At 35.4% G+C, this 15,638-nt stretch overlaps 1 protein-coding gene across 1 annotated transcript in view; it reads right to left on the minus strand.

Moving 5' to 3' along the window:
* C7H8orf34 (chromosome 7 C8orf34 homolog) overlaps window positions 1–15,638 on the minus strand; it is a 349,392-nt gene that overhangs the window by 215,689 nt on the left and 118,065 nt on the right. The gene's annotated exons all lie outside the window — the stretch shown is intronic.

Consider the following 15,638-nt stretch of genomic DNA (forward strand, 5'->3'; position numbering starts at 1 on the left):
TCTTTTGACACAATCTTGGTCTTTGATAGTGTTCTTGCCTTCTGGTATGACAAGTTAGAGCTATTTCAGGCTCTTTTTGTACATTTCCTGCTACAGGCCTAGAATCAACCGTTATTCCAAGGGACCCTGATTCCTTTTGATGTCAAATATTACTTAAAGACTTGAATCTGGACACTAGGAGTACCAGTTGCTATTGGGTTGGTAACAGTGGATAAAGTTAAGAAATAGGTATTTTCAAAATACCTTATTTTTAGATAATTAGGACTTAGAGAAAAGTTGCAAAAAGAAAAAAAGAAACACAAAAAAATTCTGTATACCTTTCACCTGGATTGCCCAAATGTCAGTTGTTAAGGTAATAATGTCAACAGTGTTGGATGACATTTTACATAATCATTTGGTTGTTGTTTTGGTTTATCATTTTTCACTCTCATATATGTATATGTATGTATACATACACACACACATACATATATATATATAGGTTCTCTCTTTACATATATATAAAGTTTCCCCAGAACCACTTGAAAGTAAGGTGCAGATATGATGCTCTTTGGTCCCTAAGCACTTTGGAATATAGGACATATTTTCTTATAGGGTCACAGTGTGATAATCAAACTATGTAATTAATACTGATACAATACTCACATACCAATCTTGTTTAAATTTCCTCAATTATCTGGATAATGTTACTAATAGCAAAAGAAAATTCTGGATCACACATGGCATTCAATCATCATTTTTAAAAATCTCCTTTAATCTGGAAGATTTTTCTGTCTTTTTTGACATTGATGACCCTCGTGTTTTTGAAAAATATGGGCCAGTTATTTTTTAGGAGGTCCTTCAATTTGTGTTTTTCCAATGTTTTCTTATGATTATACTTGAGTCATGCATTTTTGGAAAGAATAACATAGGGGTGATATATTCTTTTCAGATCAAAAGGCACAAGATGTTGGCTTTTCCCTCACTGATGATATTAACCATAACCACCTGGTCAAGTTCTCCAGTGTGAAGTTATTCCTTTTCTCTTGTTAATAAATAAGTATCTTCTGGGGAGTAACTTTAAGAATATGTAGGCCAGGTGTGATGGCTCACGCCTGTAATCCTAGCACTCTGGGAGGCCGAGGCAGGCAGATAGCTCAAGGTCAGGAGTTCGAAACCAGCCTGAGCAAGAACGAGACCCCATCTCTAATATACATAGAAAAAATTAATTATCCAACTAAAAATATATATGTAAAAAATTATCTGGGCATGGTGGCACATTCCTTTAGTCTCAGCTACTTGGGAGGCTGAGGCAGAAGGATCGCTTGAGCCCAGGAGTTGAGGTTGCTGTGAGCTAGCCTGACGCCACGGCACTCTAGCCCAGACAACAGAGTAAGACTCTGTCTCAAAAAAAAAAAAAAAAAAAAAAAGAATATGTAGATATACTGGAATTCATCAACACTTTACTCACTAATTTTAATATCCTTTGTTACCTTTGCCTGTATCAATTACTATGATGGTTGCCAATTTGTGGTTGTCTAATTCCATTGTTCCTACTAAATTTATTTGCTGGCAGTCTGCTGTGAGGAAATGCTTCTCCTTCTCCCCATTTATGGACTTAGGGATTATTACTTTCTTCAATGTACTATAACACATTACTATCATTACCTATTTTTATGCTTGAATTTTCCCAGATTTTACCAGGAGGAGCCCCTAAAAGATGGCTCCTGTGTCTTGTTGACAAATCCCATCATTCTTTGAATGTGTCTTCCTTTTCAGGACCAAAAAAATATTTCAGACTCAACTTTTGCTTTTTCAGATGCAGTCCTAGACTCAGCTCTTTCTCCAAGGAAACTTGGTTGGTTTTAATAGAGAATGGCATTTAGAAAACAGTATCTGGGCTGTCGTTGTGCTGGCTGCCATTGGAGTGTATATTTTATTTTTTAATATAAAAACTACTGAGTTCTTAATGATACTTCCAATTTGAAATCAGTATAACAGAATTTTTACTTAAACTTATTGATCTCACATATATATTTCCTTTCTCCTGTGCCAAAAATTCTAGTTCTTAAGGATACCAAGATAATTGCTTCTTTGGGATATCACGCAAAGCATATACAATAGTCTCATCATAGTACAACACTACCATTAACAGCATGATTACTGAAAATAGCTTAAGAATGTGTTGCTGTTCTCTCTGTCCTTAGAGTACATCCCATCAGAGAGACAATCAAATCACTCTGTTGATTATGACTTGGAGTAATTCATCTCAGTGTGTTTATGCCATCACACTGAAACACAGTTGTGCTGATTTGTTTCATTTGCCTTTGACTATTTGAAATTATTGGTTTGAGATTTAACTTTATTTAAAAATTATATAAAGTATTTAAGTAGTTCCAAAGTCATATATTCAAAATTCTAAGAAGTCAAGATTCTACCCCTATCCTCTCCTCTCTATAATACCTTTCCTTATTCCTACTGTCTACACCTTCCCTTCTGCCAAAGCAGAATTTCAAAAACAATTTGGTATATGTGCATGTGCATGTGTTTATGTGTTTTACAGTAGGACAGGTTTTGCTATTGTCATTTTGATTATAATATAAGCAAATATGTATCTATATTTTCGTTACATTTACTTAGATAAATGGTAGCATACAACAAACACATTTCTTCTCCTTGCCTTTTTTATTTAACAATGTATCCAATGATTATTCCAAAATCCATAGAGATAGTCTTTCCTGTTTATAGCTGGATAGTACTCTATTGTGTGGAGGTACTGTAACTTATCCAGTTATTCTTTTAATGGACATTTGGTTTTTTCTACTCTTTCATGATGAAAATTCTATGATGATATACAACCACATGTCCAGGACTTTTCATATTTTTCCAGTGTGTTCTTAAACTCAAAATATAGACTCTTAAACAAAGAATAATTGCACATATAACATTGTAGATATTGCAAAATTTCCCTGCATAGTGTTTGTATCATTTTGCCTTCCCACTAGCAACGTGTAAAAGTGTCTGTTACCTCAGAGCTTCACCAACGGAGTATTTTGACAAACTTGAAGATTTTTGTAAAGCAGATAAGCAGTGATGTTTAACTTTCACTTAAGAATTTTTTTTCTGTGAAGAATCTCCTAATATGGCTCATTTGTAGTAAAATTAAGGTCCTTTTATTCTCTATTTTTAGAAGCTTCCTATCATTAGGAATATTGGGTTTTGTTTGTGATGTAAACTGCAAATAATTTTCCTTGACTGTCACTTTACACCTTTTATTTTTGAGAGACAAGTTTTTAAAACAAACATGGACAACAGCTATACAGGGAGAACATATAGCAAAATGTACATGGCTGTCTTCCTTAATATTAGAATGCTACCTATCAAAAGTCAAGCATATGACCAACATAGCATATAAAGCAGTTCTATAGATTTTTCCCTACTGCCCAAAATATCATGTGATGCACATGTAGGTCGAGTGTGGGTGAGCAAAAGATTCTAGAACACAGCAGCAAGACAAAAAGATCACAGCAATTTAAGTATGCCCTGTTACATACAGAAAATACCCAAACTGTCTTCCAATTGGTGATGAAAAAAGTTATATAATCTAGATTTGTTTGCCTGGGGAGAAATTAACAAAAGCAGAAAGCAAATAGTATAGCAAAACAAAGCTATTTGGTGATAAGACATTCTTAGTTAGGAGGAAGAGTTAAGATCCACCCCTTCCACTGCTACACTCAGCGAGGCAACCACCAAGTGGCCTGACACCCCATAGCATACCATGTCTACACCAGTGTCAGTGGTACACATATAGTCAGTCTGAAATAATTTAAGTAGTCTCTCTTTGAGCTTCTTAACTTTTTACTAAGACATTAGTGATTAAGTAAATGGGCTTTAGATTTAAATTTGTGTTCAAATCTGAGTTCTACAGTACATTATCTGTATCTTAAACTTGCTCAAGTTACCAAATTCTTTGGGCTTCAATTTTCATATGCGTAAAATGGAGACAATGAGAATTTTGAAGAGGCCGTTGAGAGTACAAGTGAGAATGTGTATGTAAAGCACTTAGTGCAGTACCTGTTGTACTACGTGTTTGATAAATAATTTTTCCTGCTCTGTCTACTGAGTGTCTTACATGGTCTCATATATAACTTTCATAGTAAAGCATTATTTCTGAGAATGAACACTACACTGTTAATTCTCTTTCTAGTTAACTACCATAGGAAAACAACCAGAGCTCTTAATGTAACAGAATAACAAAGAAAATATCCTGAAGGTGGGGAAAATGGAAAAAAGTCACAAAAGGCAGAATAATTTACACAGAGAAATAAGTTTTTGGTAAATTCTTCCTATTTATTTAGTAATTATTTACCAAAACTTATTATGGCTATGCACTGTGGACAAAAAGTTTCTAATAATAAAAATAGCAATTATTAAGTTATTACTCTGCATCATGCACTATGATAGGAAATGTGATGGTACAACTCATTGCAGAGGTTGAGAGTATAGACTCTGGAATAGTACCTGTCTGGGTTGGTTTCAGTTCCAGTTCTTCCACTTACTATAAGACCAAGGGGAGCTTATAAAACTCAAAGAACATCTGTTACACTATCTATTAAATTGGTGAGTAATAGTGCCTATTTTATAAATACCTTCCAGTATGCTTGTACCCTTTAACTCACTTCATTCTATCCTGCCCTCTCACTTCCACTCAACCTTCCCAGTCTCTATTTTCTATTTTTCCACTCTCTACCTCCATGTGTTCAAATTTTCTGGCTCTCACATAAAAGTGAGAACATGGCAATATTGGTCTTTTTTTGCCTGGCTTATTACATTTAAGAGAAAGACCTTCAGTCTAGCTATGTTGCTGCAAATGACTTGATTTTATTCTTTTTTACTGCTAAATAGTATTCCATTGTGTATATATAACATATTTTCTTTAGCCATTCATCCACTGATGGGCACTTAGGTTGATTCCATATCTTTGCTATTATGAATGGTGCTGCAATAAACATGCAAGTGCAGGTATACCTTTGATATATTTTCTTTTTGGGGGGGGTACATATCCAGTAATGGGATTGCTGGATCGAATTATAATTCTATTATTAGTTTTTTGAGAATCCATAGTTTTACATAGTGGATTTACTAGTTTACATTCCCACCAACAGTGTATAAGTGTTCTCTTTTCACTATTTTCTCACCAACATCTGTTCTTTGTTTTTTTAATAGTAGCCATTCTGACTGGGTTAAAATGATATCTCATTGTGGTTTTGATTTGCATTTCTCTGATGATTAGTGATGTTGACCATTTTTTGATATATCTATTGTCCATTTGTATGTCTTCTTTTGAGAAATGCCTATTCGTGTCCTTTGCCCACTTTTTAGTGGGAATATTTGTCTCTTTCCTGTTGAGTTGTTTGAATTCTCTGTATGTTCTGGATATTAGTTCCCTATCAGATGCATAATTTGCAAATATTTTCTCTTATTTACTTTGTTGATTATATCTTTTGCTATACAGAAGCTTTTTAGTTTGATTAAGTCCCATTTTTCTATTTTTTTATTTTTTCTCTGTGCTTTTGAGGTAATAATCATAAATTCTTCACCTAGAACAATGTCCAGGAGAGTTTTCTGAAGATTTTCTTCTAATATTTTTACACTTTGAGGACTTACATCTAAGTCTTTAATCCATTTTTAGTTTGTTTTTGTATATGGTGAGAGATAGGAGTATAGTTTCATTTTTCTGTATGTGGCTACACAATTTTTCCAGCACAATTTATTAAAGAGTATGTCCTTTCCCCAATGTAAATTCTTCTAGGCTTTGTTAAAGATCAGTTGGCTGTAAACATGTGAGTTTATTTCTGGATTCTCTGTCCTGTTCTATGTGTCATTCTATGTGTCTATTGGTCTATGTGTCATTTTTATATCAACACGATGCTGTTTTGGTTACAATCGCCTTATAATATATTTTAAAGTGAGGTTATGTGATGCCTATAGGTTTGCCCTTTTTGCTCAAGATTTCTTTCGCTATTCAGGGCCTTTTTTGGTTCCATATAAATTTTAGGATTGTTTTTTCTATTAATAATTCTGTGAAGAATGACTTGGTATTTTGATGGGGATTGCACTGCCTCAGCAGATTGCTTTAGGCAATATGGTCATTTTAACAATATTAATTCTTCCAACCCATGAGCATGGGATGTTTTTCCATTTGTGTCCTCTTCAATTTCTTTCATCAGTGTTTTGTAGTTTTCCTTGTAAATATTTTCCATTTCCTTGGTTAAACTTATTTCTTGGTTTTCTTGGGCTTTGTTTTTGTTTTTATTTTTTGCAGCTATTGTAAATGGGACTGCTTTCTTGATTTCTTTCTCTGCTAGATCATTATTGGTGTATAGAAATGTTATCAATTTTTGTATGTTGATTTTGTATCCCGCAATTTTACTGACTTCATTTAAGTGTTCTTTGGTGGAGTGTTTAGATTTTTCTAGATATAAACTCATATCCTCAGTATAGAGGGATAACTTGACTTCCTCTTTGCCAATTTGGATGCTTTTTATTTCTTTCTATTGTCTTATTGATCTGGCTAGAAATTCCAGTACTATGTTACATAAGAGTGATGAAAGTGGACATCCTTGTCTTGCCCCAGTTCTTAGAGAAAAGGCTTTCAATTTTTTCCCTCTCAGTGTGATGTGAGCTGTAGATCTGTCAACATGGCCTTTATTATTTTTAGGTATGTTCCTTCTATACCTAGTTTTAGAGAGCTTTTATCATGAAGGGATGCTGAATTTTATTAAATGCTTTCTTTGCATCTATTGAGACGATCATATAGTTTTTGTCCTTTCTTCTATTGATGTGATATTTCACATTTATTGATTTGTGTATGTTGAACCATCTTTTCTTCCCTGGTATAAATCCCCCTTGATTGTGGTGTATTATCTTTTGATGTGTTGTTGAATTCAGTTTACTAGTATTTTGTTGAGAATTTTCACCTACGTTCATTAGAGGTATTGGCTGTTAGTTTTCTTTTCTTCTTGTTGTATCTTAGTATAATTTTGGTATCAGGGTACTACTGGTTTTATAGAAGGAGATAGGGAGAATTCCCTCCTCCTTGAATTTTTGGAATAGTTTCAGGAGGAGTGGTATTTAATTCTTCTTTGTACATTTGGTAGAATTTGGCTTTGAATCCATTCAGTCCTAGTCTTTTCTTTGCTAGGAGACATTTTATTACTGATTCAATCTCACTAGTTTTTATTGGTCTAAGCAGTTTTTCTTTATTTCTTCTTGATTCAGTGTTGTACATTTCCAGGAATTCATCCATTTCCTCTAGGTTTTCCAGTTTGTCAGGGTATTGTTACTCATAATAGTCTCTGATAATCTCTTGTATTTCTGTAGTATCAGTTGTAATGTTTCATTTTCATTTTTTATGTTGTTTATTTGGGTCTTCTCTCTTCTTGGTTAGTCTAGCTAGCAGTTTATCAAATTTTTAAAAGCTTTTTGGAAAACCAACCTGGTGTTTCATTGGTCCTTTGTAGTGTTTATTCTTTTATTTCAGAATATTAGGGGGGGGACAGATATTTTGGATACATGGCTTAAGTCAGGGCTATAAATGTGCCCATCACACAAATATTATTAAAATATTAATTTAATAAATATTTAAAAATATTCATTGTACCCATTAGGTGGGGTTTTGCTGCTCCCCCCACCTCCCCCGCTGCTTGATTTCTATTGATTTTTATTTCCCTCTGTGAACTTGTGTGCCTATTGCTTAGTTCTAATTTATTGGAAAGTACATGTGGTGTTCGTTTTTCCATTAATGAGACACTTCACTTAAAATAATGGTCTCCAGTTCCATCCAAATTGATGCAAAAGACATTACTTCATCGTGTTTGATGGCTCAGTAGTACTCTATGGTATACATATACCATATTTCATTAATCTACTCATGAGTCCATGGGCACTTGGGTTGATTCCACATCTTTGCAATTGTGAATTATGCTGTAACTAACATTTGAGTACAGTTATCTTTTTAAAAAATGACTTCTTTTCCTTTGGATATATATCCAATAGTGGGACTTCTGGATTTAATGGTAGGTCTACTTTTAGTTCTTTTAGACATCTCCATACTGTTTTCCATACGGGTTGGACTAATTTGAAGTCCCACCAACAGTGTATAAGCATTCGTCTCTGTCTGCATCCATGTCAGCATCTATTGTTTTGGAATTTTAAAATAAAAACCATTCTAACTTGGGTAAGATGATATCTCATTGTGGTTTTACTTTGCATTTCCCTGATGATTAGTAATGTTGAGCTTTTTAAAATATGTTTGTTGGCCATTTGTCTATCTTCTTTTAAAAAACATCTATTCCAAGTCTTTTGCCCACTTTTTAATGGGGTTGTTAGTTTTGTTCTTGCTGATTAGTTTGAGCTCTGTAGATTCCAAGTATTATCCCTTTCTTGGATGTGTAGCATGCAAATATTTTCTCCCATTCTCTGAGTTATTTATTTGCTTTGTTGAGTATTTCCTTAGCTGTGTATAAACCTTTTAATTTAATCCAGTCCAATTTATCTATTTTTGTTGCTGCTATAATTGCCACTGAGGTCTTAGACATAATTTCTTTGCCAATACCAATGTCTAGAAGAGTTTATCATATATTTTCTTCTAGAATTCTTGTGGCTTAATGCCTTACATTTAAGTCTTTTATCCAGCTTGAATTAATTTTTGTCAGTGGTGAGAGATAAGCATCCTGTTTCATTCTTCTGCATGTGGCTATCCAATTTTCCTAACATCATTTATTGATAGGGCCTCTTTTCCCCAGTGTGCCCTGTTGTCTGCTTTGTCAGAGATCAGTTGGCTGTAGCAGGTAGATGGTTTTGTATCTGAGTTCTTGGTTCCATTCCATCGGCCTATATCTCTATTTTTGTACTAATACCATGCTGTTTTGGTTATGATAGCCTTGCAGTGCAGTTTGAAGTCTGGTAATGTGATGCTTCCAGATTTGTTCATTTTTCTTAGGATTGCTTTGGCTATTCAAGCTCTTTTCTGGTTCCATATGAAGCATAGAATTATTTTTTTTCTAGATCTTTGAAATATAATGTTGGTATTTTGAGGGGGATTGCATTGAGTATGTAAATTATTTGGGATAGTAGGGACATTTTAACAATGTTGATTCTACTAATCCATGAGCATGAGCATGTTTCTTCATTTGTTTGTGTCATCTGCAATTTCTTTCTTTAGTGTTTCATAGTTCTCCTTGTAGAGATCTTACGCCTCCTTGCTAACATCTATTTCTAGGTATTTTATTTTCTTTGTAGCCATTATGAATGGTATTGAGTCTTTGATTTGACTATCAGCTTGATTGTTATTGGTATATAGACATGCTACTGCTTTGTGTACTTTGACTATATACCCTGAGACTTTACTGAATTTATTTATCAGTTCCAGGATTCTCTTTGTATAGTATTGGGGGTTTTCTAGATACAAGATTATATCATCAATGAAAAGCAATAGTTTGACCTCCTCTTTCCCAATTTGGATACCCTTTATTTATTTCTCTTGCCTGACTGCTCTGGCTAAGACTTCCAGCAATATGTTAAATAGAAGTGGTGACAGTGGGCAACCTTGTTCTGTTCCAATTCAAAGTGGGAATGCTTTCAGCTTTTCCCCATTGAGCATGATGTTAGCTGTAGGTTTATCATATATGGCTTTTATAATTTTAAGATGTGTGCCTTATATGCCTAGTTTGTTGAGGGTTTTTATCATGAAAGGGTGCGGATTTTCTCAAATGCTTTTTCTGCATCTATTGAAATGATCATATGGTCTTTGTTTTTGCTTCTGTTGATATGGTGTATCACATTTATGGATTTATGCTATTGAATCATCCCTGCATCCCTGAGATGAAGCCCACTTTGTCAAGGTGGATTATTTTTTGATTTGTTGTTGAATTTGCCTTGCTAGCATTTTATTGAGGATTTTTGCATCATATTCATAAGGACTATTGGTCTTTAGTTTTCTGTTTTGTTGTGTCCTTTCCTGGCTTTGGTATCAAGGTAATACTGACTTCATAAAATGAGGTGGGGAAGGTTCCCTCCTTTTCAGTGCTATGGAATAATTTCTGCATTATGGGTACCCGTTCTTCTTTGTAGTTCTGGTAGAATTTGGCTGTGAATCCATTTGGTCTAGGTTTTGTTGTTTTTGTTGGAAGACTTTTTATTATTGCTTCGATATCACTACTCATTATGGGTCTGTTTAGGAGTTCTATTTCTTACTGATTGAGTCTTGGAAGGTAGTGTGTTTCTAGGAATTTATCCATTTCCTCTACGTTTTCTAATTTATATGCGTAGAGATTTTCGTAGTATTCATGGATGATGCTTCACATTTCTGTGCTATCATGTATTAATATCTTCTTTTTCATTTCTAATTGAGCTTATTTGTATCCTTTCTCTTGTATTCCTGGTTATTCTAGCAAGAGGTCTATCAATTTTGTTTATCATTTCAAAGAACTGACTTTTTGTTTCATTGATATTTGTTTTTGTTTGTTTATTTGTTTTGTTTTTCATTTCATTAAGTTTGGCTCTGACCTTTGTTATTTGTTTTCTATGGCTGGTTTGGGGTTTGGTTAATTCTTCCTTTACTAGTCTTTTGAGTTGTGATATAATGTTAATTTATGAGCTTTCTGACTTTTGGATATGGGCTTTTAAGGATGAATTTTCTCCTTAGATAAGCTTTTGCTGAGTCCCATAGATTTTGATAGTCATTGTCCCCTTTATTGTTGAGTTCAAGGAATCTTCTGATTTCCTTCTTAATTTCATTATTCACCTAATAATTGTTCATTATCAGGTGTTTAATTTGCATGACTTTTTGTAGAATTGAGTGTTAACTTTAAGAATTGATTTGTAGTTTTAATCCACTATGGTCTGGGAAGATACATGGTGTGATTTCAATTTTTTAAAAATTTGATAAGATGTTTTGTGGCATAAGATATGATCAATCTTGGAGAATGTCCCATGTGCTGAAAAAAATGTATGTTTATTCAGTAGTTTGGGGATAGAACGTTCTGTAAATGTCTGTTAGGTTCATTTGTCCAAGCATCGCATTTAAGTCCAGTGTTTCTTTATTTATTTTCTACTTTGATGATCTGTTCAGCTCTGATAGTGTGGTGTTAAGGTTCTCAGTAATTACAATGCTATTTATTTATTTCCCTGCTTAGCTCTAGTAGAGTATGTTTTATGTACCTGGGAGTTCCTGTGTTAGGTGCATATATACTTAGGATTATTATATCTTCTTGTTGAATTTCTCCCTTTACCATTATATAATGACCATTTTTTTCTTTCTTTACCATTGTTGATTTAAAGTCAATTTTGTTTGATATGAGAATGGCTACACCTGCTTTCTTTTGGTTCCATTTGCATGAAATATTTTTGTCCATCCTTTTACTGTGAGCCTGTGTGCATCCTTGTGGTTTAGATGTGTCTCCTGGAGACAGTAGATACTCTGGTTGTGCTTTTTCATCCATTCAACCAGCTTGTATCTTTTGACTGATACATTTAAACTGTTAACATTAAGAGATATAATTGATATGTGGGATACTGTTCTGTTCATCATATTGGGTAGTATCACATTGCTTTTTTTCCCCTTTTGTGCTATTATTTTATAAGAGTTGTGAGCTTTAGCTATTTTGGGGGATTTTACACTGGTGGGTATCTAATGTGCTGATTTATTTATAATGCAGTTCTAAGTATTTCCTGCAGGGCAGGTCTGGTCATGATAAATTCCTTCAGTGTTTGCTTGTCTGGAAAAGACTTAATTTCTCTATTAATTGTGAAATTTAGTTTTACAAGATACAAAATTCTAGACTGGCAGTTTTTCTCTTTAAGAAGATTGAAAATGGGGCTCCATTCTCTTCTGGCTTGTAATGTTTCCACTGAAAAGTCTGCTGTTAGCCTGATGGGTTTTCCCTTGTAGGTCAGTTGTTTTTTACACCTCGCTGCTTACGGAATTTTCTTTCATTTTGGCCAGGTTGATTACTATTTTTCTTGGAGATGTCCTATTTGTTATGAATCTTCCTGGTTTTCAATGAGCATCTTGTATCTGGATTTTGGATTTCTGGTGATACCAGGGAAATTTTCCTCAATAATTCCCTTGAATAGATTTTTCATGCGTTTAGCTCTTTCTTCTTTTCCCTCTGTGATACCTATAATTTGTATGTTAGTTTGCTTTGCATAGTCCCATATATCTCTAAGTGCTTGTTCTGCCTTTTTTGTTCTCTTCTTTGCCTCCTTAAGTGACTGGGTTCACTCGAGAGCCTTGTTTTCAATCTCTGAGATTTTCTTTCTTCTCCTTGGTTTAGACTGTTGCTAAAGCTTTCTGCTGTGTTTTCAAATTCCCTGAATGACTCTTTCATTTCTTTAAGTTCTATTATATCCTTCCTTATGTTGTCTAGCTTCCTAGTGATTTTTTCATTAATTTCCTGAAAAAATTTTTTGGCTTATTTTTGTTGGTTTTCAACTTTTTCTTCAATTCCGCTCATCTTATTTGCCATCCATATTCTGAATTCTATTTTTGTCATTACAACAATTTCCTTGTTAGAAATTGTTGGAATTCACTACTGTAATCCATTATGATCCCTTGGGGGTGTTGATCTGTTTTAATTTTCATATTGCCAGGGTTCTTCTGCTGGTTTGTTCTCATCTATAACTCTATTCTAGACTCAGGCTAATAGGTTTGCACAACAGCTATTCTTTGCTGGGAACTCTCCTGCTTAATCAGAAGAAGGGGAGGTCCCTAGATGTTGCTCCCCCTGCCACACACACACACACTCTGGAATGTTGCTGTGGCAGAGGAGAGGCATGTACACTGAAAGTCTGTAACATAGCTGTTATGATTTGTTCTGTTTGCCTTTGATTTCCTCTGTTCAAGCCTGTGCTGGATGCTATTTGTGTTGGGTGTTGGGTTGTGCAACAGATAGTTGTAGGATGTTGAGATGGGAGCTGGGTGAGATTCTCTTCACTGATGGCAGTGCTGTGGAGATTGCTCTGCCTGGGGTCTCCTTGCAAATGTGATAGTAACAGGTGGGTGAGGCTATCTAGTAAGTGGTCATAGGTTCCTGGGCTGTGGGCATTTACTTGAACCAAGTCCTAGTGTACTGGTGGCACAAGGCTGGAGGTGTGGGGGGGTCCCTGGCAGGGCACTGGACTTTGGAACAGTTCTGCCTCCTGCAGCAATGGTGAAAGCTCCAGAATGGGGTCTTGGGACCTCTATGCAGTGCTAGAATTTTGGGGCAGCTTCATGGGCCTGGCAGGATCTCTGGAGGCATAGAGGTGAAGCCTCAGTCTCCTGTGTGAGAGCTCAGAGCTGGGACTGAGAAGGAGCCAGAATTAGGGTTCTGAGAAGAGCCATAGATTTGGAAGCAGGGCCATGTGGTTGGTGGGGCTGATCCAACCTGTAGGGTAGGGTTAGAGCTGAGCAGGTGGGAGGTAGTTGGGACCTGGAGAGTGGAGTCAGGCCCAAGCAAGTGGTGAGCTGTTCCAAAGGCATGGGGACTGCACAGATGCCAAGTCATGTGGGTGGAGGTCAGTTCCAGTGGCCCAGGGGCTGCAGAGTTCTCCCTTCCTTCCCCAGAACTTGCCAAAGCAGTCACCCAAAGCCTCCCAGGTCAGAGCCTGTAGCACCTCAGTCAATTCCCATGTTCAGATCCCATTGCACTTTAGGGGGGAGTGCTTGGCTTCCAGCCACAGGGTATGGTTCAGGGGAGCCTCCAGTTAGTCTGCTCCCTACCCAACCTGGTGGAGGGGAGGTGTGAATGCCTCTATCACAAAGCTAAGTCACATGCCAATCTGGTGCCATGCACCTGAGAGCTCAGGATTGCTTTAGCTTCTGCCCAATCCCCATTGTGCCTGTTGTCTGGTGCAGTAACTCCACATAGACTTAAGGTAGGACCCTGGTCTGTCCAAGTAGAGGTCTGTGACAGTGAAGAGGACCCTCTCACAACTTTGTGACAGTGCTTGTGGGGTGCGTGCAGTGCCCCAGTGCTCTATCCTGTTCTTCCCCACCTGTAATTTGATCTTGTCAAATGTATCAACCCATCACTTTTTTTTTTCCATATTGAATGTCCTGTGTTGCTTCTCTGTCATTTCATCTTCCTTCCAAGGAGAGCAATCTGTAAGTAGGCACTTGCCTGCAATTTTCACTTCTTTCCTTGAGAGTGGCATGCTGGCAGGCTGCTTCTAGTCTGCCTTTTTTTTTATGTATTGTTTCTTTAGTCTCTATTTCATTTAGTTCTGCTCTGATCCTTATTATTTCTTTTCTTCTGCTAATTTTAGATTCAGTTTGTTCTCACTTTTCTAGTTCCTCAGTGAATTGTCAATTTGTTAGTCTGTAATCTTGTTAGTTTTTTATGTAGACATTTAATGCTAAAAACTTCCCTCTTTGCACTGCTTTTTCTGTATCCCATAGGTTTTGGTATGTTGTGTTTCCATTTTCATTCGTTTCAAAAAATTTTTTTTATTTCCATCTTAATTTCTTCATAGACCCAGTGGTTATTCAGGAGCATGTTATTTAATTTCCACATATTTGTATAGTTTCCAGAATTCTTGTTGATATCAATTTCTAGTTTTATTTCATTGTGGTGTGAGAAGATATTTGATATAATTTAGATTTTTAAAAAATGTATGGAGACTTGTTTTGTGGCCTAATATATGGCCTAGTTCAGATAATGTTCCATGTGCTATGAAAAGAATGTATATTCTGTAGTTATTTCTTTTTACTTTTGTTGACTTAAAGTCTGTTTTATCTTAGTCCTGCTTGTTTTTGGTTTCTGTTTGCATGGAATATCATTTTGTATCATTTTACTTTCAGTCTATGTGTGTCTTTAATGGTAAGATGAGTTTCTTGTAAGCAGGCTATAGCTAGATATGTTCATTTTAAACAAACACAATGAAATACAAGAGAATTCTGAAAAATAATGGAAAATAATTAGAAAACAATTTAGCCATTCTGTATTTTTTAAGAGTAGAATTTAATCCATTTGTGTTCAAAGTTTTTCACATATTGATATGTAAAGTTTTGTTCCTAACATATTATTAATCTATTTTTGATGGCTTTACTATCCTTTATTCCTTTATTTTTTCTCATAATTTGTTCCTTGTGGTTTGGTGGATTTCTGTAGTATTTTCATTTGATTCCTTTCTCTTTCTCCTTTGTACGATTGCTTTACCAGAGACTTTTGTACTTTCATGTGTTTTCACAATGGTGAATGTCGTCCTTTTATTTCCAGGTTTAGGACTTTCTTGAGCATTTCTTGTGTAGGGCCAGTTTTGTGGTAATGAATTCCTTCCGCATTGTTTGTTAGGAATGACTTTATTATTCCTTAATTTATGGAGGATAATTCTGTTAAGTATAGTATTCCTTGGTGACAGTTTTTGTTTGTTTGTTTAATTTGGCATTTTGAATATATTATCTTATTCACTTCTGACCTGTAAGGTTTCTGCTGAGAAATCCATTGTTAATATGATGAGATTTCCCTTATTGGTGACTAGATACTTTTCTCCTGCTGGTTTTAGGATTTGCTCTTTAGCTTTGACTTTAGACAGTCTAATTATAATGTGCCATGGGGAAGACCTTGTGGCATGTATCTGACTGGGGATAGATGAGCTTCTTGTATCTGAGTATC

The sequence above is a fragment of the Microcebus murinus genome, chromosome 7 (assembly GCF_040939455.1).
Source record: "Microcebus murinus isolate Inina chromosome 7, M.murinus_Inina_mat1.0, whole genome shotgun sequence".
In the NCBI taxonomy this organism is placed as follows: Eukaryota; Metazoa; Chordata; class Mammalia; order Primates; family Cheirogaleidae; genus Microcebus; species Microcebus murinus.